Genomic DNA, 21,025 nt, shown 5'->3' on the forward strand with positions numbered 1-21,025 from the left:
TTTTTTCACATGTTGTTGAGTTACTTTAAAACATAAGGAAATCTATTTTATTAAGTAACTTTGTCCTAGGAGGAGTTTCTTTAACCAAATTTCTCCACTCTATCCTGAGTGTGTTTTGAACATGGATCAAGTAACCTAATTTGAACTGGGAACTGTCTGCTGACATAGACTTTGACCACTGTATTTTGATACAAAATGCAAGAGACTGACTGCATTGTCCTTCTTTCTGGGATTACCACATACATTTCACATTAACTTCTACTCTATTGATGTATATGTATATATATACACATATATATAATTTTGTGACCAGAGTGTTTAGATTTGTGTAATATGGTAGGATAAAGCAAAACCTCTCCCAGAGAGAAAATAGCACTACTTCTTTTTCTAATGGAACCATTTACAGAAACACTAATGTGTTCTAGGAAGCATGAAGGCAGTTTTGTTTTTAGAAATTTTTCTACAGAGTTATCTGATCTGATTTCTTTTGTTTTTTTGCCTGCTCAGTTTTTCAAGAACTAGCTTTAAGCTGAACACAAAGAAAAGATTTCCTGACAACAAGATTCATTAGGCCATGGAATGGTGTCCTAAGGGAGATGATAGAAACTTTGTCTCTTGGGATTTTAAAAGTAGATTTGGGGAAAAAAGACAAAAACAACAAAAAAAAAGCAAACCCCAAAAAAATCAAAATATACAAAACACAAATAAGCTCAAAATCTTTACAGTGTACCACAGGAGGAAAAATGTTAGTAGAGAAGGTGGACCAACTGGCTTGATAAGGCTATCTTTTTTATGTCTAGTTTCTACAGATATTTGCACAGAAACACTAGCACTGCTAATTAACTGCTCATCTGCTTCATGTGCTTATGGCTTACCAGCTATAGCCAGATCCCAATCTGTCACTTGAGGACAATTAAGTGGGCTGAGAAGCATCAATTTGTGATTGCACCTGGCTGTGAGGAGGTATTCCAGATGCATGGCAGAGGAAGCAGGAGATGCTTAGAAGAGGAACGGGGGGAGGCTACCTCTTCAACAGGCAATTGCAAGTTGTTGTAAGTATGTTCATATAAGAAGTAAAAACCCCATTGTTCTGGGGTGAGGCTGGTGATTATAAAATTCAAAACTGTTTCATTTTCTTCAGACTGCTATGATTTTGGTTACTGATTTTGTATGAGCTTTGTCCATCTCACTGGAGATGAGCAAAGACGTTTGGAAATAGGAAGAGCTGACCAAAACCAAACAATTGACATAAAGGGTGTTGGAGATGAGGAAGAGATAATATGCACCCATCCTATCAAGTGAGGCCCAAAGCTAGGTATTAAGTAGTGTCACTGCAGCATATATATAAGAAACTGTGTCTTGGGTTTGTTTGGGATGCAGTCCTAGAGGCCACTGTCTGCGTTATAAATTAATTAGGCCTACTTTTCCAGGGTGCTGTCACAGCTCTCACTTTGTGCATTCTCATCCAGGCAGCTCTTGCTGTCTGCTGCCTGTGGTTTACAATGCAAAGGCCCCTTCATTTGAATTAAAAAGTATGTGATGAATAATTAAATTTGTCCCTAAACACAGTGTTTTCTCAAAACTCTTCGAGTAGTGTCAGTGGCTCTTTAGAGGCCATTTTCAAAGCTTACAGCAGTATTCTCTGGTAATGAGGTAATGATGCTGCCTCAATTATGTGCTGCAAGGGAAGATGAAGACTTAAACTGCCATTCAGCTTGAGAATTACTGCTGTAATTTTAGAAGTATCTGCCCTCCCTTTCTCTTTAAGCCAAATCATCCCACCCCATTTGTCAAGATAATGCCACCCATGGCCAGGAAGGGCCTCTCCTTCTAATGATGGCTTGCTTCACAGGGCTGACATTAACAGCCTTGTTTTATAACACCAGACTCCACTTAGTTTAATTCATCTTTGCTCTAAGTTTTTGGCTGTTACTTGCTAAATCTGTCTGTTTTGCATGACCAGGAGACTGAAAAGAGCTGTGAACCTTTGTGCCCAGCAAAGATTTTATAGGTATATATTTTAGATTATATATATATATATATGCACCTTTTATTTGTAAGTTAGTGTATGGAATAGACTTGGTTCTTAGTAAGCAAAAACACCCCAACAAAAAAACCCAGCAGTTTTTCCTGAAGGCAGAGATTACAAATCCTGGCTTGGTAACAAATTGCTGTGGGCCCTGAGGTGCCATCCCCCAGGACCCCACTCCCTGCAGCCCCTGGCTGGTACTCAGTGAGCAGAACATTAGTGTATGCACCCTGCTTCTCCTGTATGTGTGAAAAGATGAACAAACTTCTGGCTTCTCTGCTTTTCCTTGCATAGTTTTGAAACAAAAAAATTCGGAGCTTCCAAACCCCCTTGCTTTCTAACACTCCTCACCGCAGTGGGAGGCTAGGTGCGGCTGGGTAAGGATTCCGAGATCAAGACCCAATAACAACAAACAAGCTGTTATTGAGCAGGCATTCTTTATTGCAGCGCTGGGAAGCACTGGGGAATTATCCACCATGAGTGCTCCAACGAGTCAGGGAAACATCCCTACTAATATACACCAAAAACATGCATATTCAGTTCCATGTCAATGAGTTCCCAGAATTCTTCTACATAGTCATTTTATTTCCTGGAATTGGCTATCTTTGTAATTATGCAGGCTCAAGGGTCTCCTGTGGGGTTCTTTGTTGATTCTAGTCCTTTGTCGTCTTTGTCCTGTCTCCAGTCTCCCGCTGGTAGATTGCCCAGGTGGGTCAGAGTCCACATAAATGTTGTCTGTAGGCGCCCAGGGTCTTAGAAGACTTGATGTTATCACAACCTACAGGATGCTTGGCATAGTTGACTGATAGTTTCACAAAGCACCTTGTTTTAAAAGCAACCCTTAGTATAGAAATTCATTATTTTAGTAAACTTTTATTAGGCTATATTTCTATTGAATTTACTAACAGATATTCTATTATGTATCAGTTTCATGCTGGGGAAAGGTTTCAAACCCATCTCTGTTTCGTATAGTGGGGGGGCTGCAAGATGGTTATGAAGAAATGCTTAACCATAAGCGTTTGGAAATCATCACCCTGAACATCAAAGGAGATGAGTTTATGTGGCTTAGTCTACCTTTTGTAGAGCTATTTTTAGTCTCACTTTCTAGTTTCTGAACTACTGTGGATCATGCCTTTCAATAATAATAACAACAATTTAAAGTCTTCCCTAACTCTGTAACTCCAGGAACTGGCAAAGTAAAACCAACCCCCACTCTTTTGAATCTTGCAGCAAACACAGTTGCTAGCAGCTCCTAAGTCCTTACTAGTTCACTATGCAGCTGCATTAAATACCACTTGCTTTTATTTTGTCATTGTTCATTTCAAATTAAACCAAGATAGTTTCTTAAAACAATGGTATGCAAGACTTTGTGAGCTTTCTCGTTTCTTTATTTAACCATTCTTTCAAAATTAGTAACATCATGTGATAGCAGCAGGAGATATTTTTTTGTTTTGTCTACCTTGGGTGTTTTTGGTTGTTTTTTGTTTGTGTTTTTTGGGAGGTTATGGGCTGTGTTTTGTTTTTTTATCTTTTTTTGGGGGGTGTGGGTTCTGTTTTGGTGATGGTGGGTTTTTTCCCCTCCCTGGTCCCTGGTCTTTCAAATACACTTTCTTTAAATTACTGCTTAAATATTCAAAGAGATAGAGACTTGAATGTCAGTGTACCTGTTGCTTCAGGAGAAACCAGGAAATGAAATGAATTCTTGCAGAGAAAGAAACTGATTTGTCTAACTGCTGACCAAGATAAGAAAGATGAAATAAAAACCAGCAACATAACAGGTAGAAAATGAATTTAAAATACTTTCAGTCTTGTCTGTGCAAAAGTATTAGTGTAAGGAACATAGGAGACGATTTTACACAGAGTTTTATTTAATTTTGGGTGTTCTCTATTTAAAAACCCACCTGAACAAATTTTCCTCAACAACAGAAATTGGATGTAAAATAAATGCTTCTTCTAACCTGTACTTAATTTCTTTTTAAGAATTAATACCAATACCAGTTCTTGGATTTTGTAAAAGTTCAAAACCTGTACAAGTGCCTGAAAGTTATTATTAAAATGCTTAGTTATTTTAACTCTCATCATTTATCTTCTCATAAGTTGCCAATGTCTCATGAAGAATTTGGTTGATGTAGAGAAGCCAGGTTTCTGAATTAAAACACTATTTTTTTCTTCCCTACTTCTTCCCAAATTTGAATCAAACTCTAAGGCCTTTCATAACACTTCTTGAGGGATGATGAGTCATCCATATTTTAAGAAATTCTGTTCTCCCTCTAATATAGAGATTCTCTCAAGACAAAAGTCACACTTTGATGCCTGTATCTGGCACAAGCATAGCCAACAGCCTGAGATAAAGTAGTGAATAACAGGAAAGAATATTCAGGTGTAATTTGGCAAGCTAGATTCTCAGTTTCAAAATTACTGTGATTACAATTTTATTCTCCCTTCTTTTTCTCACTAACATGACAGCAAGCACACTTTCTTCAAAACCACATTTTGAGTCTGTCAGAGATAATAATTTAAGGTCAGATTTTTCGAATGTGCTCAGCATACTGAATGCAGTTGGGGTGCTAAGCGCTTCAGGTTTTTATGGGTTGTTTTTGTTTGATTCCTTTTAAACTACTTTTGGAGTTCTGGGTGCAGAATAACATTGAAAATTCAGCTTCTATGTAAACATCTCAGATCTACAAGAGCTGGTTCTTAATAACCTTTTTACATTTTGGAAAAAGCACATTGGTTATAGGAATTTCAGGCATTCTCCCATCTGGTGAAATTCTACTCTCATTGAAATTAGTGAAAATATATTTGTTTTAAATTGATGCTATCTGATGTAATCAGCTTGGTCCTGCTTGCTGTCTTTACCATTTGTCCATAGATATGTGCCTAAGAATAACTTCATCCGAGTTCACAGAGGACTAAACCTGTGCCTCAGCACAGGTCCAAGCTCTTTGGTCCAGTGTTGTAGGTGGACCAGGCTCATGAAGTGCCAAGTGACTTACATCTTAGCTTGCTGACAGGTGTACTAATTGTGTTTTTTCCCCTAAAACTATGAAGACATTTGGGGTTTAGATGTCTGTATAGAGGTGTTCTACATGTGATCCTTTAGGAGTGGTGAGTAGAAACTTTCGTGGTGTGGGTCTGCTCAGATATAGTAGATGAAGCACTTACTGAAGTAGGTATCTATAATAAGCCTGACGAGTCATGTCCTAGAACTGCCTAGGTCTTTTGATTCATCCACAAATGTCATCAGATGACTAACTATTATGTGAATATCTATATTATGAACCTCAAAGTGGAGATCAAAGCTGCTATTGGACTTGGTTGTCATTGTGGATGGAAAACATAGTGGTCATTCTGTGTGCAAAAGCTCTTCATCCCTATCTTAACTGTGCAACCTTACCCTTTTTTTGCCCTACTGGTTTCACTTGGGAAAAGCAGTTCAATGCTAGTTGCTTCTGAAATCTTAACCTACAGCTCAGAGGCTATGTAGTTGCATGCTCTACTGTGGACATTTCCCTTTCAAATGGCTTGCTTTTTTTCTCTGTGAGACAATTTGTCCCTGGGACTGTTTTAGTACTACAGACACTGAAATGAAGCCGTGACTAACTGATTTGCTCTCTTAAGACATAATGTATTTCATGTTGTACCCATCTGTGGTATGATTATATCCTTCTTTATTTATGTTCCTTGAACTCTCTAGATGCTAATTTAGCAAGTCTTTTGCTTAGCTTTACTGTAAGTTTTTGTGTTGTCGGTATCACTATTATTCGTGGAGACAATGAGCAGAAGGAGATATTCTGTCTATTTCCTAAAGTGTTTTTCTCTGTTTATGAAGAGATTTCTATTTGCAATAGATGAACCAGGGGATAAAAGAGACCATATCATAGCACATCAGGGTTTTCCTGATCTTTTACAGTAAGTGGAATACATTTTTCCTTAACTTATTATAAGCCAATATAAATCTGTGTGGGGTTTTTTTTCCCAATTTTCTACCTCCTGTTTTCTTAGAGATAAGCTGAGGATGCCACCCATAGCAGAGAATTGGGTTAAAGCATCTATTGTAAATTATCGAACAGAGATTAATTTATCTTTCCTTTTATAGTTTAAACTCTCTTGGTTTCGATTTCAACTTAGATCTCAAATGGTTTTCAATAATGATACATGTCAGAACTTGCCTGCTACAGAGATCGTAAAATTTTAAAAAATCCAGCCTTGGTAATTCATTTTTATTTGGTCACTGGTTGACTTTACACCAGGAAATTAATAATTTAACACAAAGAACAGTTCTGATATGTCCCCAGCAGATTAGGTTCCCAGGGTGGCTGGTATTGAAGCTTGAAACCTTCCTGTGCTCAAGGTGGCTTGTTCTGGAAGTCCTTGTGCTTCTGAGGTTTGCTGCAATCCTTCCAGGTTTGCTTAAATAGGATTTATAGCCAAGCAGTAAACTAAACTAGGAGCAGAAATTCTCAAATTATGGTGCCAGGCAATCTTCTAAACTGAGCTGCGAATGTAATCATTTCCACTTAAGAGTCCTGATTTATTGTTTCTGAAATAAGCCTTGTACTCTAGTAGTATTTTAGTCAACTTATTCTGTTGTGGCAATACCTGTGATGTACCTAGTTTTCTTCCTCTGTATCTCTTGGTATTTACTGCTGTTGGAAGTGAATCTCATTCAGTTCACCAAAGTTAGAAAGATGAAAGAGAGTAGAAAATATACCTGTGACCGTAAGTTTTGGAGGAATTGATAAAGTTTCTTTGTAAGCCAACAAAACAAAATGGATAGTTTTCCTCAGCAAGTTGGAACATTGAATGCTTGACCTGCAAAATCTTTCCAATTCAAAATCTGTTTCTGTTTCTACAGGAAATATGAAAAAGTAATTTCTCACAACTAACATGAAATGTCTGTAGATGGACCAGTAAGAGAAATGCTGATGTGTGTAGCAGTTGTCTTCTCTAGCCATACAAAGCAATCTCAGAAAATAAAAGGTATCAGAACTCTTGGGGTTTTTTTTTTAGAAGTTTTCTTTCTATGTGGAATGAGAATTTAGGAATGTGATGCTTTTTTTCTCAAGCTTTTGACTGTGTCTGTTTTTTCTCTTCCCAAGAGGGCCAAGGTGACCTGAGTCTAGTGTTTTCAATGCTGTTATGACACTGCAAAGCCTGCTGAACAGGCAAATGCAGTTGTTTACAGTGTTGGCACAGAAAGTCACTAGGACTTTAAAACTCAGCTGAGGCCTGTATGATGATAACAGATCTGTGTAAGCATCTGCAGCATTATTGCAAACTATAGGGTAAGGAACCAAGAGCCACATTTTTGCTGACGTTATGGGTACTTTCTATATTTCTGGCTTTCTGTTAAACAAGAAACCTTCAATCAGAACCTAGCTTGGAGTGAAATGAAAAGCTGTTGAATCCAGGGAATGTATGCAGATCCAAACAACATTGCAGGCAAACACAATCTCAGTTACCTACTGCAGAGTCAGGGCAGCAGGGAGTGTTGCAGAACACAGTCAGCAAAATAAGAGCTCTCACACTATAAGAAGTCTCAGTCTCTGTCAACACAGGAGAAAAGTGATGCAAGACAGGCACACAGCCAGGCTTGCTCCTCTACTCTGCTCCTCAGCAGGAACATGAACACAGATGGCCATCACCAGCACTGACTCACAGGGAAAGGGGGCCTGGGGAGATGCAGACTCTAATGCAGTATGTTGCTGCCTTTTCTTCTGAACTGCTTTGCAGTGGGTGCCTTGCTCTTCTTCTGGTATTCAATTTGAAAGCTGAGCATTCCTTGCTGTTTTGCATTCCAGCAGGTGCTTTTGTTTTCTGTAACATGTCCTCTTTTACATTGTCTTACTCTGCCTATATGAAGGTAAATGAAGAGAAAATCCATCATAAGTGACTACATGACAAGCATAAGACAGAAGAGAAGTTGTCTGTTCTGTTCTTGTGCCGGAGATGGGATTTGAGTTCTGTACAATGTACCACAAAGGGTTTCATACAGTGTTTGGACTTTCATTATTTGTACCCAAAGCTGACTGGGACAAAGACAGATAAATTCTGCATCTGCTTTGTCACCTGGATTCATGTTTTGTGATGAGGACCAGGAAAAAAAAAAGGTAAGTTTTGTTACAATAGTGCTATATGTCATCCTTTTAAAATAAGATTGCCTATAAAAAAAGACCTTCATTTCAACTGAGGAGTGGTGTTAAAAGAACAAGGAAGAAATTCGCACTGGAGGTCTGTTAGGTTAGAACTGTTTCTATATCTAAAATCCTTAATCAGTAACTTTTTTTTCTAGAACCATTTTATGTGTAGAGAGGTATGTATTACACAGCCGTGACCATTTAAAATAATAAACACTCTATAAGGTGAAATGGTCCTTCTCAGTGCATTACACTTTCCCATTAGCAGCAGTATTGAGAAGCGATCATTATAAATGCAGCAAGCCTTTGCTTAGCATGTGTGTAGCACAGTTACAGGAGTTTGAACTCTGGAGATCTAGGATATAAACTTCCATCAGTTTCTGCTTTGAGGAAGGTAATTCACCCTCTCTTAATTTGCTAATGGTACGTTGTTGTTTGGGCTTGGTGAGTCATGGAATAGATTTTTTTATTTTTTTTTTTTTTTTCACAAACAAACAGAACAAGGAGTACAGGCTCAGCGGACAGATAAAATGTCTTGACTCTTGGCTTAAACCACATTGGAGTAAACCTAAACATTCGATTATGGCTCAACAATGGTTGAATGCGTATTTCCTTTCCTGGAGTCCCAACAGGTGTCCTATTTGCTGACAGCAATTCCAGAATCTCACTAGAGCAGATAATTAGAGCTAAAGCATATGTTGCCTCTCATCTCATGTTCAGAGAGTGAGGAGTTAAGTGTTTTCTCCAGTGTTTCTGATATATGGGTTTCCCTGAGGTTGTGAACATTGATTAGAGAAGTAAGTTGGAGTCCAGGGAAAGGGATATTTCTGCCAGATAAACCTCTACAGTGTGATTTAACTGCAGGTCAAAGATTGATTTCTAACAGAAAGAAGTCATGGTATTAACTTTCAAGGAGGTCCTTGGAGTTAAGTGCCAGAGCAAAGCTGCAATTTCAGCAGAGGGCTAGAAACTGTTTCTTCCTGCAGAGCAAGCTTCATGTTTTTGGACATCCTTCTGTTGCTTCCATGTGCAAAGGTGGGTAACTGGACTTAGGTGTTCATTTAGGATGTGGCAGGTCACATTCAATTCCCTGTTCCTCTCAAGGTAGCCTAGGAACATGAGGTGCTGTTTTCCACCTTTCAGCTAGGTGCTGTAATCTTCTGGCAGCTCTGATGTTTGCTCTTGCTTTCTTCTGCTGTACATGAACCATTAAAAATCAGCAGATGTCCTGGCTGTGAGAGCAAGTGCATGAGCATGACTAGGAAGGGGGGCATCTGAGATGCAAGAAGTGCTTTTCTAGTATCACCTTGAAGTCAGGAAGAGTAGAGACCAGGTCTCCTGCTTTGGGTCACTGATGATCTGAACTAGCGGGTGAAAAAAGGGTTCTGGTTTCCTTCCTTCTCTGTAGTTTTGAGCAGGATAAGTGTAGATATTTGCTGCCCTGTTTTATGATTAGCCTCTCCCAAAAGAAACAGACAGCCTGTCCTGGGGTCTCTCATCAGGTCCAGCTATGGAGAGGATATTTAGCTCATCTGGGTAGTATAGGTAGCTGAAAGCTGCTTGTGTCCCTGAAAAGATGTTAGAGAAAGCAGTTTCAATACATGCTGTTTGAAGTGGCACCTGCCACTTAAAAAAAAAAAAAATGCCATTTGCAAAGACATTTAAATTAACCCAGAAATTATGAACTAAACAAACAAACAAACAAAAAATAACCAACAAAACCCCCCCTATTCGCATCAGGTTTAATGAAACGTCCAGGGCAACCTTGTGCATATTCTTTCTCTTTTTTGTTTCTCTTTTTCTTTTTGTTGGAATCCCTCCATCCCAAAATGGTTCAGCTCAAAAATCTCATTCAAAACCAGAAATTATTTGGAGAAAAACAGAGTGGAAATCAAAATATTGAAACAAAAAACTTATTATCTATTCAGCTATGGCTATGCAGTCACACTATAGGTGTTTGATGGTAATTTCCATTCCTCCATAACAAAAGCCATTTTTTTCCTCTTTCCATTCCTTAAAATGAAACTAATATCAGAAGTTCCAGATGGAACAAACCTGTACTCTCAAATTCTCTTCCAGAGAAGCACTGTAGATAAGGTCTGAAATTATATGTCCTTGCATAAGAGAAGTGCTTATCTTGGGAGTCATAAGTACAGCAATTTGGCTTCCTGCTGCTGTGTGTTACTACTTGGAACAAACAAGATTTTTTGTGGCATAAACTTTTGTTCACCTTAAATAGTAAGGATTCATTTTGAAACCTTCTTCTTGGGTCCTGTTTCTTTAAGATCTAAAACATTTTCCAGGTTTCTCTGGATTTGCTTAGCTCACTAATAGAAATTATGGAATGCTTAGCTCACTTCTTGTACATGATGAGCAGAAGTAAATGGATGGGGAAATGGGTTAGAATGTTTTTATTTTTTTTTTCCCCGAAGTGCTATGAAGTGCACAATTTATTCCAATTAGCTGGAAGATATTTGTTCACAGAAATGAAGGTGTCATACTGAGGGTAATGAATTTTGGCTGCCTAGAGCCTCTCTAGGGGGAACAAAAAGGGAAAAAAACCCAATCCACTTAAAAAAAAAAAAAAGTGTCTTGCTCTGCTCTTGTCTTGGAAAAGCATTTTGCTATTAACTAAAGCAAATGTTGCACAAACTTCCAGTGACTAGGGCTTTTATTGTTACTTGACAGATGGATGTGCTTGTATTTAATGGTCCTGTTTTGCCTTGATTAGCTGAGAAGTGTCACTTCTAGCTGAGCACAAAGAAGCTAGCAAATATGTTGGTACATCTCAATGTGAACTACCTGTCAGTGGGAATATGCTTACAAACAATAATGTTACAGCTGGAGTTCGCTTTTTTTTTTTTTTGGTTAATGGCTCAACTCAAACATAGCATTGCTTTCTGGGCCTTGTGAACTTAAATAGTTTCCACAATCAGCATCCTAGCAAGACAGGAGCTTCTTGAGTCCTCCTAGGGACAAGCACCATGAGGCCTTACATAGGTTGAGTGCCAACCTCCTGTCATTAATGGGTTTCTCCTACTTGTCACTGCCACCTGCTTATCTAGAAGCCAGGTGTTGAGAGTGGTGGTTTTTTTTTTTCAAAGAACTGTGAACAACCTTGTGTTCCTTTGCTTAGAAATGTGGCACTTGTTTATGCCTGTGTGCTGTATTCTGTGCTCTGTTTTTTGCTGGATCAGCCAGCAAAATTCTCAGGGCTGGTTTTAGGCACAGGCAGGGAGGTTGCTTGCCAGTGAAGCAGGCAACTAGGGTGCCACAAAGAAGCTTGTGATTCTCCATGCTGGTTTGCCTGTGTTTAGAAGCCTCCTGGAAAGCTGAGCCTGAGAGAGCAATTATGGAAAAGAGGCAGCAGTTGCTGCTGCAGAAGCACAGCCACCAACTTGCCTCCTGGCAAACAGCAAATTCAACCCTCTAGATCTCTTTTTCTGTCTCTTTATCTTCTTTCCATAGCTGGAGTTATGTATCCCTGTTAGAGGCTTAACTTTTCATCCTCAGAGGCTTGAGATTCTCTGTGCATTCCTCAAAAGGCTTGAGGTGTCCTCATTTGCCACTGTACATCTTGGATTCCTCTACCCCACTTACACAGCTATGCAGTTTCTGAGAATCATGGGTGCACTCAAGCAAATGATTTGCTTTCCCACATCCACTCACAGAAGGCTGAGTGGCTTTTTAATTTTGTACATTTTTTTTTTCCTCTTGCATCACCAAGCCCCTGTGAAAGCATCAATATTTCTATGTTTCTATAGCATCTGGACACTGACAGTGCCTTTACCCTGCTCTGCCTCACCTTTCTTCTCTCTGTGGCCTCTTTGGATGGCAGCAGAGAAGAAGCTCCACAGCACATGGGGAAGATGTGTTTTTGCACATACTTCAGGAATGCTGCCCATGATGTGCACAGTGAAGCTTTTCCATCCAGAGATAATGAGGGAAGATTTATCACTGTGAAATGGGAGTGTAGAAGTAGGCAGAGGTGACTATAATATGAATGCCCCTCTGCAGGGGTGCAGTGGAAAGGGAGTGATGGCAGTAGGCAGGACCCAGAGCACTGTACAGATGGATTTGGGGACAGCGTGTGAGTCTCTCCAGCCTGGAGCAGAGCAGCTGTTTCTCAGTGTCCAAGTACCGTTGAGGAAGAGCCAGTCTCACAGAAACCTCAGGAAAAGTTTGGCAGACTTTCAGCATTTAACACTGTGATGCTCAGCAGAAAGCTGTAATTGATGCACGTAATCATGTTGTGGATTCTGTGCCTGCTGCCAAAGAAAATGGCTTGGATCCTCAGCAGCCCCTTCCATCTCATTAGCATGCAGGCAGCGTGTGGCCACAGCTGCTGAGCTTGCCAGCTCCAGGCCAGCCTGCTGCCTGCCACACACATGCAGGCTGAGCCTTGGGGGCCGGGGCTGGGTTTCTCTCTGTGGTTTTCCATCCCATTTGGAACTATGGCAACATTGCATCCTACCATGCCTCTGACTGGCAGGTCTGCCATGTTGTTTTTGTGGGGAACCTCTTCAAAACATCTCCATGTAATTGTCTCTGGTCTTTCAAATGCCATTAATATATCTGAAATGAGCTGTATAATGTATGATCTTTAGCATTTGTTAAAAGAGTGGGCTGTGCTGAGTCCCCAGAGAGCAGGTATCTGCATCGAGTGGTCTTTCACCACACCTGGTAGTCTGGCATTTCTCCAGACAGCTCAGCAGGAGAGTCAGAGATCAAATGGCTCTGTCTAGGTGGTCTCTGAAGCTAACCCTGTGGTATCCAACTTTCATTGCCTATTCCTTTGGAAATTCTGGAGCCTAGCCTTAATTTATTTGTTTTATCATCTTTTTTTGTTTTAAGTTCATGTAGCTGATATTGGTACAATATTATTTCTTTTTCCATTGCTGGCAAGAAAAAACAATCAAGTCCCAGGAGCATAATGCTTCACTTTTACAGCCAGTACTGTTGTGTGTGGTACATGCATGGTACATTGCTGCATGTGCCTCTGTTAGTGTAGTGGCAAGTGTAATAGAGCAGTAAGTTTACTAGCTTAAATTTCATTCCTGACTTCAAGTCTGTAGCCCAGAACCAATACCATAGCTTTAGAAATGAGGGGACAATTTACAATTATACAGTTTTTCTTTGCATTAAACATGAAAAGTCATTAATGTGTCTATCTTGCTAAGTGCTCTACTAGGCATCAGCTGCTAGAAACCATCTGGCTTTGAGAATACATGAAAATAGAAAAGGATCAGAGAACAAGATCTCACCTCTCTTTAGTATGATCTCTTCATTAATTGTGCTTCTAATTGCTTATTGGCTAAACAGCAAGCTGATGGTATTCACTTCCAGCTTCCTCTACAGCAATGCCAGGCTCTTTTCAGTGGTGCCCAGTGACAGGACAAGAAGCAATGGGCACAAACTGAAACATCTGAGGCTCCATCTGAACATGAGGAAACATTTTTTCCACTTTGAGGGTAACCAAGAACTGAAACTGGTTTCCTGTAGAGGCTGTGGTGTCTCCATCTTTGGAGATCTTCAAAAGTCACCTGAATATGATCTTGGGAAGCCTGCATGCTTCTGTGGGTAATGCTGGTAGTCTGGGGACCAGACGCTGCCAAAGCTTCAAGGGTTAATTTATGTATGGAGGCTTTTGGGGAAACTACCATCAAATAAGCTCTTTTGATTTGCAATGTCATAATTGGAGCAAACCCTCTGACAGGCACTGCAGTTTACTGTTACCAGTAGGAAGAGAGAAGCAGTTTTATGTGAAAACAGTGCATGTACTGACTTCTTAGCAACTATGAAATTCTTGCATTCTTGCAAAGTGTAAAGGTATTTTAACAGACATCAAGTGTGAGAGGCTTAACATCTGACTAATATCTTATTAGGGCATTTTACTCTCACTCATCAGGAGGATGGTCTCTTCCATCTCTTATGTCTGTGATCTAAGATCTAGCCCTCCACTACTGCTTATGGCTGTTTTTTTGAAGTGGTGAAATGTAAGTCAGTAGCAGAAAGAGAACAAAAATCTAGGGCTACTTCAGGGAGGAGGGGTGGGGGGGGCACCTGTTTTCATCTCAGTTTAAGCATTAGTCTCTGAGCCACTGCATATTTCATGAGAGGATGAAGTTGTACACTACTAGCAGAATTCTCTTAACATGAATATTAGTGTACTTGATAAAGACTTTGTGGTTTGATTAATATGTAAGAGAGATCAACTTTTTTTTTTTTTTTAACTTTATGCTCATGAAGAGGAAACAGATGGTATAATATCACCTCTTTTTGGGTAATTAGAGATGCCATCGGTGGAAATAGGAAGTGTTGGTGACTGGAGAAATTTGGTATCGAGAAAGAAAGTCTTGGAGGTTTTCTTCCAACATAATTCCTCAAGTATTTGAAAGAGGAATATGGTAGTAGATCTTCCAACTCTGAATAAAGAAGCATATACTCTAGGTCAGTTTTGAAAATGAAGTACTCCAATTGTTTAGGAGAGAAGTGAAACACACAGCTCAAAATTGCAATGCAACAGGTGCACAAACATCCTAACAAAACTGTTAGGGATGGTTGTATTTCTTTTCCCTCCTCAGGTGATTAACTGCATGCTGGTCAGTGACCCATGAAGTCTGTATCTTGTAACTGTTTTTTAAAAGATCCATAAATCCACTGACTTTCTTCTGACATTCAGATCTGACTGTTGTGCCTTTATAGATCTGACTAACTTTAGCCAGCTTCTGCTCAGAGAAGTCTGTAAATCAATGCGTAAGACAGACTTTAAAAAGGGGGAACACGATTTCAGTCCTCAGCTGTCTCCTCCCTCGCAGGACACTTGGTACAAATGTTATTGAAAATTGCTCCTGGCAGTATGTGCCACTTATTTTCCTTTAATCCTGTTTTCATCTCACCTCATAATGATTTCAGGAATGTTTTTAGTTTCCAAAGCCAAGAAAGCAGTTTCTTCTAGGCAGCAACTGCATGTGCTGTTAAATAAAAAAGAAATGCACTCTTCTGGCTAAGATCTATAAAGACGATTGTACAATCTGTACTGTGCATTTGGAAACTGCCACAAGATGTGTGCCATATGGTGCATGTGGCATCCCCTTACCTCAACTGTTTCCTTAGGCTGACATGGTGGGCAATTTACTCATTTTTTAATAAGAAATATATGCAGTTTGGTTGGTTGGGATTTTTTTTGGGGGTGGGGTGTTTCTATGCATGCAAGAGGAACAGGGTGAAGAACTGTTTTGCCTTCCTCACCTCAGCTAGTTTTCTCATGAGCTATTAGGTATATAAAAATCAGGAACTTCATTAGGATAAAATAATCTGCTGAGCAGAAGGTTCAGTTTAATACAATGCCATGACAGAAAAAACAATTTAAGAATTATTTTAGCTCCTCTTTCCCTCTGGCAAAAGCATAGCCTGCAAATATGTTTCAAGTAGGCATATCAGGAAGTTGAAATGCAATGATCAGCTGGCTTCTACAGGGAGAGAAGAGAATGGGAGACGTAGTATCCTTGGGAAACACTTCTGTTATGTTGTATTCCTCTTAGAAGCAATCCTCAAAGTGTGATATAGAGAAGTCAAAATTAAAATTTCCTCTACCTGTGTGATCCTGAAAACCAGAATTTGAGAAGGAAATCCATTTAGACCATCACTGCTCTTAGGAAAAATGGTTTTAGCAGGTCACTGTATTTGTCTGATCTCTCCTAAATAGAAATAGCCTATTCAGGGAAATTACTGAACTGTATGGCCAAGCTGACACAAAATATCTTTCTAGATTTCCTGCTACTAGATGCGTCATGATGTGTATCCTGATAAAATATATGCTTTCTGAAATAAGCAAGTAGTAGACTGCCTGAGCCTGTGAAGGTTTGAGATAGCTTTTTTTTCTTTGGTCTCTCACTGAGAAGCTTAATTCTACATTTATTAAGGCCAAAGTCCTATAAAAATGTCATGCTGCTGCCACTTAGGAGTGTGAAAAAAATCAGTATGAGTCTTGTGCACTGCATTCATAGGACTGAATGATGTGGGCCATCCCTCTAAACGAAAAGGAAAACCAACAAAATGCATTGCAAACAACATTATATTCTTCTAGATTTTCTTTTCATAATGAAAATAACATAATAATATTCTATGCCTGCAACAATATAATAGCTCCATAGGCAGCTGCGAGTCCATTTGGGCTATATTATCCTTTCCTATTTTCCTGGTGGGCAAGTGTTTATTCCAGTCCTTTCCTAATTAGATTCTTAAAGATGAGCAAAAAGAAAACAGGAAACAGAGTCTTATATTTAAACCTTTTTCACCCTCTTCATCCTATTAATCACTGGGGTTGGCGGGTATGTAAACTGAGGCATAAGCCAGTTTTTTATTCCCAAAATGACTTTTTTTTTTTAATTCTTTTTAATATTTTTTTTAAATATTGCCAAGTCCATTGTAAAACTTAATATAAGTAGCCTGTAACTTCTTGAAGTGACCATTTTGGCTTTGGTTCTGGAAATAGATGTGGGATGTAGGTGCTGGTAGCTGATTTATTAAGATATGCTGCCAGTCAAGACTTAGTCTGGATAATCTCCGAATGCTAGTAGATTTAATTTGCAGAAGAATCTGGGTTTTCAAGGCCTGTGGTTGAAAGCCACCTCAATCAGAGGACAGTCAGCCATTTTAGGAATGAATATCCATGAAGTTTTGTCTTGGGCAGAAATCTAGAAACTGGGTAAAAGGTTCTTGAACTAACATTTTTAAAGTAATCTCTTCTGATATCCTAGCATATGATGAGTCATGAGACCAAAATGAGTATATTGATTCTAAATAAAGGGAACATCCTTTGTCAAGAGCCAGAACATCTTTTCCCACAGGCTGTAGGAGCTACAAATTCTGTGTAGAATTTTCTATCAAAGATCATAACACTGACCTGAGAAGAAGGTGGGTGGATTCTGCAAAACAGAGGTGTACGAGGGGCTGAAACTGAAACCTTATATGGGATGAACTGCATGAAAAGTAAGGGGAAACGGCAACACCCACTTGTTAATGGAGTGAACAAAACTAACCTGCAAGCCCCCTTGTAGCAAAACCATTAATATTGTCAGTTGCTGCCTTCCCAAGAACTGACAACTGTAAGGAATCTTGGTAGAAGAGCATCTGCCACAAGAATTGTCATGATGTGCCCTGGGAAGTGAATAGAGAGAGGGGCTTCCCTGCTGGTGGTTCTTGCTGTAAGGTGATTTAAAGCCCAGGACTCCTTCCTCAGAGAAAGATGATTCTATTACTTCCTGAATTTTTGGAGTATCTTTTATGTTTAATCTCGGATTCTTTATTTGGAGACAAAGTATGCATAGAAAATGGAAAACAAAGACTGCCATCCTTCTTGTGGTCCCTTCCTATTGTTTTAGCTAAAGAGGCCTCAATAAGGATTCATGCCAGAATAAATATGCATTGTTTTAAAAGGCAAAGAACATTATTTCTCATTTTATGAATTTGCAGATAGGCATTAAAACAAAGCATTTGATTATTAGACAAACAGAAGCTGAATGTTTTAAGCTTAAAATAACATTTTAAAAAATGGAAAATAGATTTATATTGTGATGGCTGTGGAAGTAGATCATCATATTTGAGTTATCATTCACTAAAATGCAGGCAAACATGAATTTTTTCAATTGTCATTATTTCAAGTCTCTGAAAGTTCATGAGGGCTTCTCACTACATGCTTTTTGTGGTGGGCTGGAGAAAGAAAATATGCCTGAACCAATGAAGTGTCTTTTGAGTATTATAATCACAGGAAAAAAGAATATGTGTGTTTGTGTATGTGTATATATACGCACATGCTTAGGTTAATGTCAACAAAGACTTGCCCATTTCTCTGCACAGAAGAAAGCTTTAATTCTCCACTGTTTTACTTCTTGTGATTAATCAATCTGAAAACAGAATTTCAAATGCTATACTGTTGGTTTGGCAACAGCCCTCTTGCATTAACTTGCATTGGTAGTGTCAAGCAGAGAATCAGAATCTGAAACTTCAGAGTGTGTTCAGAAAATTGTCAGACAGGAGTATATGTATCTCTGCTCCTATATAGGAGTGGACTTAAATGACAAATCCCAGATTTTATTTATACTGCAGATTACTATCTCCATTCCTGGGATACACTAACACAGTTCAAGGTCAAGGATAGTTTCACTCTGAGTTGTGAATGAAAGTAGTTTTACCAATAGGAAAACAGCTAGTCAGGAGCCACCAGAGAGAGAGAGGATTCAAACCCGTTTTTCTTCAAGAATATTCAGTCATCCTTTGCAGGACAGACAACGGACATTAACAAACTTTTAGGGGTTGTGATGTGCCCTCCTTGTCCAAGAGTTTCAGAATATATTATTTTCCTGGTATATAATGTACATATTGCAAGTCCTGGAGAAGGGACTTTCAAATAGAATATAAAATATAAAAATTATGAGACTGATCCTAAAGACTTCTCACAATATACTGGCTTCCAGTAGGAGCCTCAATGTAAATAAGACTTTTATCTCATTTGAAAGCCAAATACCCCATGAAACTAGATTGCTGCTTTTCCTTGCAAAATTCAAGAGAGGCAAGATTTTGTTTCCACAGATATTTCCCTTTTAGTTTTCAAACCATGGTAATTTCAAGATTCTTTTGTTATGAAAAATACCCCGCTCTGAAGATGGATAAAAGTGTGCAAGTTTTTTTGGCTTGGGGCATAGAAAAGCATTTGCTATTATACCTTAGTCCAAAATAAATTTTATTTCCATATTTACCAAGGCATATGTTTACCCATAGTGCACTGCAGAAAGCCTAAAAAGACATTTTAGTACCTTGTAATTGGTTATACATGTAGAACCTACATCTCCCTTGATCTAGGAGTAGAAATCTTCCTTGTTATGTAGACATGGGTTTAGCTGAAAAATAATTTGATTTACTAGGAAACCTGTTTAAGTTGCTGTGTTTCTCTGGACAACTTCTTTACCTGAGTACACCCACTACATTTCATGTGTTAAGTCAGGAAAAGATAAGCTTTTGAGAATAGTGTCTCAGTTGCTGCTTCCAAAACGGTGATTATCAGCTTATTATTTTCACCTTATTGCTATTTAATCCTTTAAACACATGCTGCTTTGTACATTGTATTTGTTACAAATACTGCAGCTGAGAGAAACATCTAAAAGCGGGTGGGCTGAACCCTGCTATAACCTACATATTTTAAGTATTACCTGATCAGTCTCTTTGCTGACATGCTTCCATCAAAAGATTGAACTCTTTCTGGACTATATTCCACTGTAACAAATATATATCAAGCTACTTACTCTTCTCCCCGAACCAAAAGTTAACAGACTATGCTAGAATCTGACTTGTCATTAATTAAAATTTACTTTTTAAATTTTATGGCTGTGAGTGGAAGCTGAGTGCACGCCCCAGGTGCCAACTTTATACAAGTAATAACAGTCACAAGACCCATGTTTTTCAGGCAGAAGGGAGTCTTAACACCAGATGGTTGTCCATGTTTACAAAGGAGGTGTTAATAAGTTGTCAGTTGGTTAAAAAAATGAAGGGGAATGGACTGGATGAGGAGAGAGGAGTGACCTTCACTTAAGGGACAGTATTGCAACACATTATGCAATGAATAATTCCATAGTTAATAACTAGCTTTTTTTGTCACTCATATTCCTTTTAATGTGCACCTTCTTTTATTACATCAGTGATCAAGTAGTCAGTGCATATTGCTGGAGGCAAGGAATTAAAAGGTATAAATAACACACATATTAATTGAAATCCAACTGTGAATGCCTGGCTTCTGTGATTAAACCTTTTACCACATGGATTTTCCCACCACAGTTGCATTCATACTACTGAGAAAATTACTTGGGTTAAAAAAAAAAAACAAACACAACAGCACACCTTTTTTTTCAAAAGTCCAAAATGAATCATCTGAGCGTTTCTTAGACTGTACCATGGCAAATACAGTGTATTTGAAAAACACTTTCAAAATTCTCCTCTAGTTTATTCTGCTCAGACACTGGTGACAAGCACTTTGAGTATGCCAACACTGCAAAGAGAAAGTGAGCATGAGAGCTGGCACTAAGTATACAGCGGGTCAGTTTCCTTAAGGCTGTCCATCCCTATTACAGATCATTAAGCAGTTCCTAGGATTTCTAAAAAATACAATTTTTAAACCCCAAAAACTATTGGATGACTTAGATCAGCTTGTGTCCTGCCTGCCTAGGGTCACCTAAATGCACAGGCCCAATGCTGGATTCCTCCAGGCTCTGCCTCTAGCAAACTTGCAGAAGCTTGGTGAGTGGGCTGCTGAGCCAGCAGTGTGGGCTGTGAGAGTAGATGAACTTTTCCCTGACAATATGGGCACTGCTGGTGTCATTCTTTACACAATGTACAGCAGAGTGGAACTTTGGTTGCTGTGATAGAACCATCTATGATAGTGGTGATATTTATTATAGATCACTTGATGGATAGACTGCCTGCAATGACAATGAACGAATACCTTCTGCAGAGGAGGGGCAAGACTGGATGTTGGTAAGCCTGTAATTTAGGATTCTGGTTTGTTAAAATTCCATTTGAAAAGGCTTTTCAAGTGTTATCTAGGATTTGCACCTCTGATGTGATAGCCAGACTGAAAAAACCACTCTTCATGTCAACAGCACCCAAGTATTTTTCCAATTCAGGTGGCTCACATCTGCAGTGTGATGGATTTACCTTAAAAAGTGAGTGGTGATATGGTATGCTTTGGTGTTCTCTAAGGAAATTTATGTGAAGGAAAATCTCTTTGTACGAGCTACACAAAAAGCTGATTGCTGCAGAGAATGCAGTCCTAGCTGTGAATAACCCTGTTAACGTATTTTAA

General features: G+C 39.0%; 1 protein-coding gene across 2 annotated transcripts in view; it reads left to right on the plus strand.

Moving 5' to 3' along the window:
- Nucleotides 1–21,025, plus strand: part of LRFN2 (leucine rich repeat and fibronectin type III domain containing 2) — a 156,436-nt gene that overhangs the window by 17,357 nt on the left and 118,054 nt on the right. Inside the window, exon 1 of one of the 2 annotated variants that reach the window (XM_051615635.1) lies at nucleotides 7,671–8,142. The exons of the other annotated variant lie outside the window; for it this stretch is intronic. The gene's annotated coding sequence lies outside the window, so the exon portion shown is untranslated. Of the gene's footprint in view, nucleotides 1–7,670; nucleotides 8,143–21,025 lie in introns of those variants that run through there. 2 annotated transcript variants of the gene reach the window in all.

The sequence above is a fragment of the Apus apus genome, chromosome 3 (genome assembly GCF_020740795.1).
Source record: "Apus apus isolate bApuApu2 chromosome 3, bApuApu2.pri.cur, whole genome shotgun sequence".
In the NCBI taxonomy this organism is placed as follows: Eukaryota; Metazoa; Chordata; class Aves; order Apodiformes; family Apodidae; genus Apus; species Apus apus.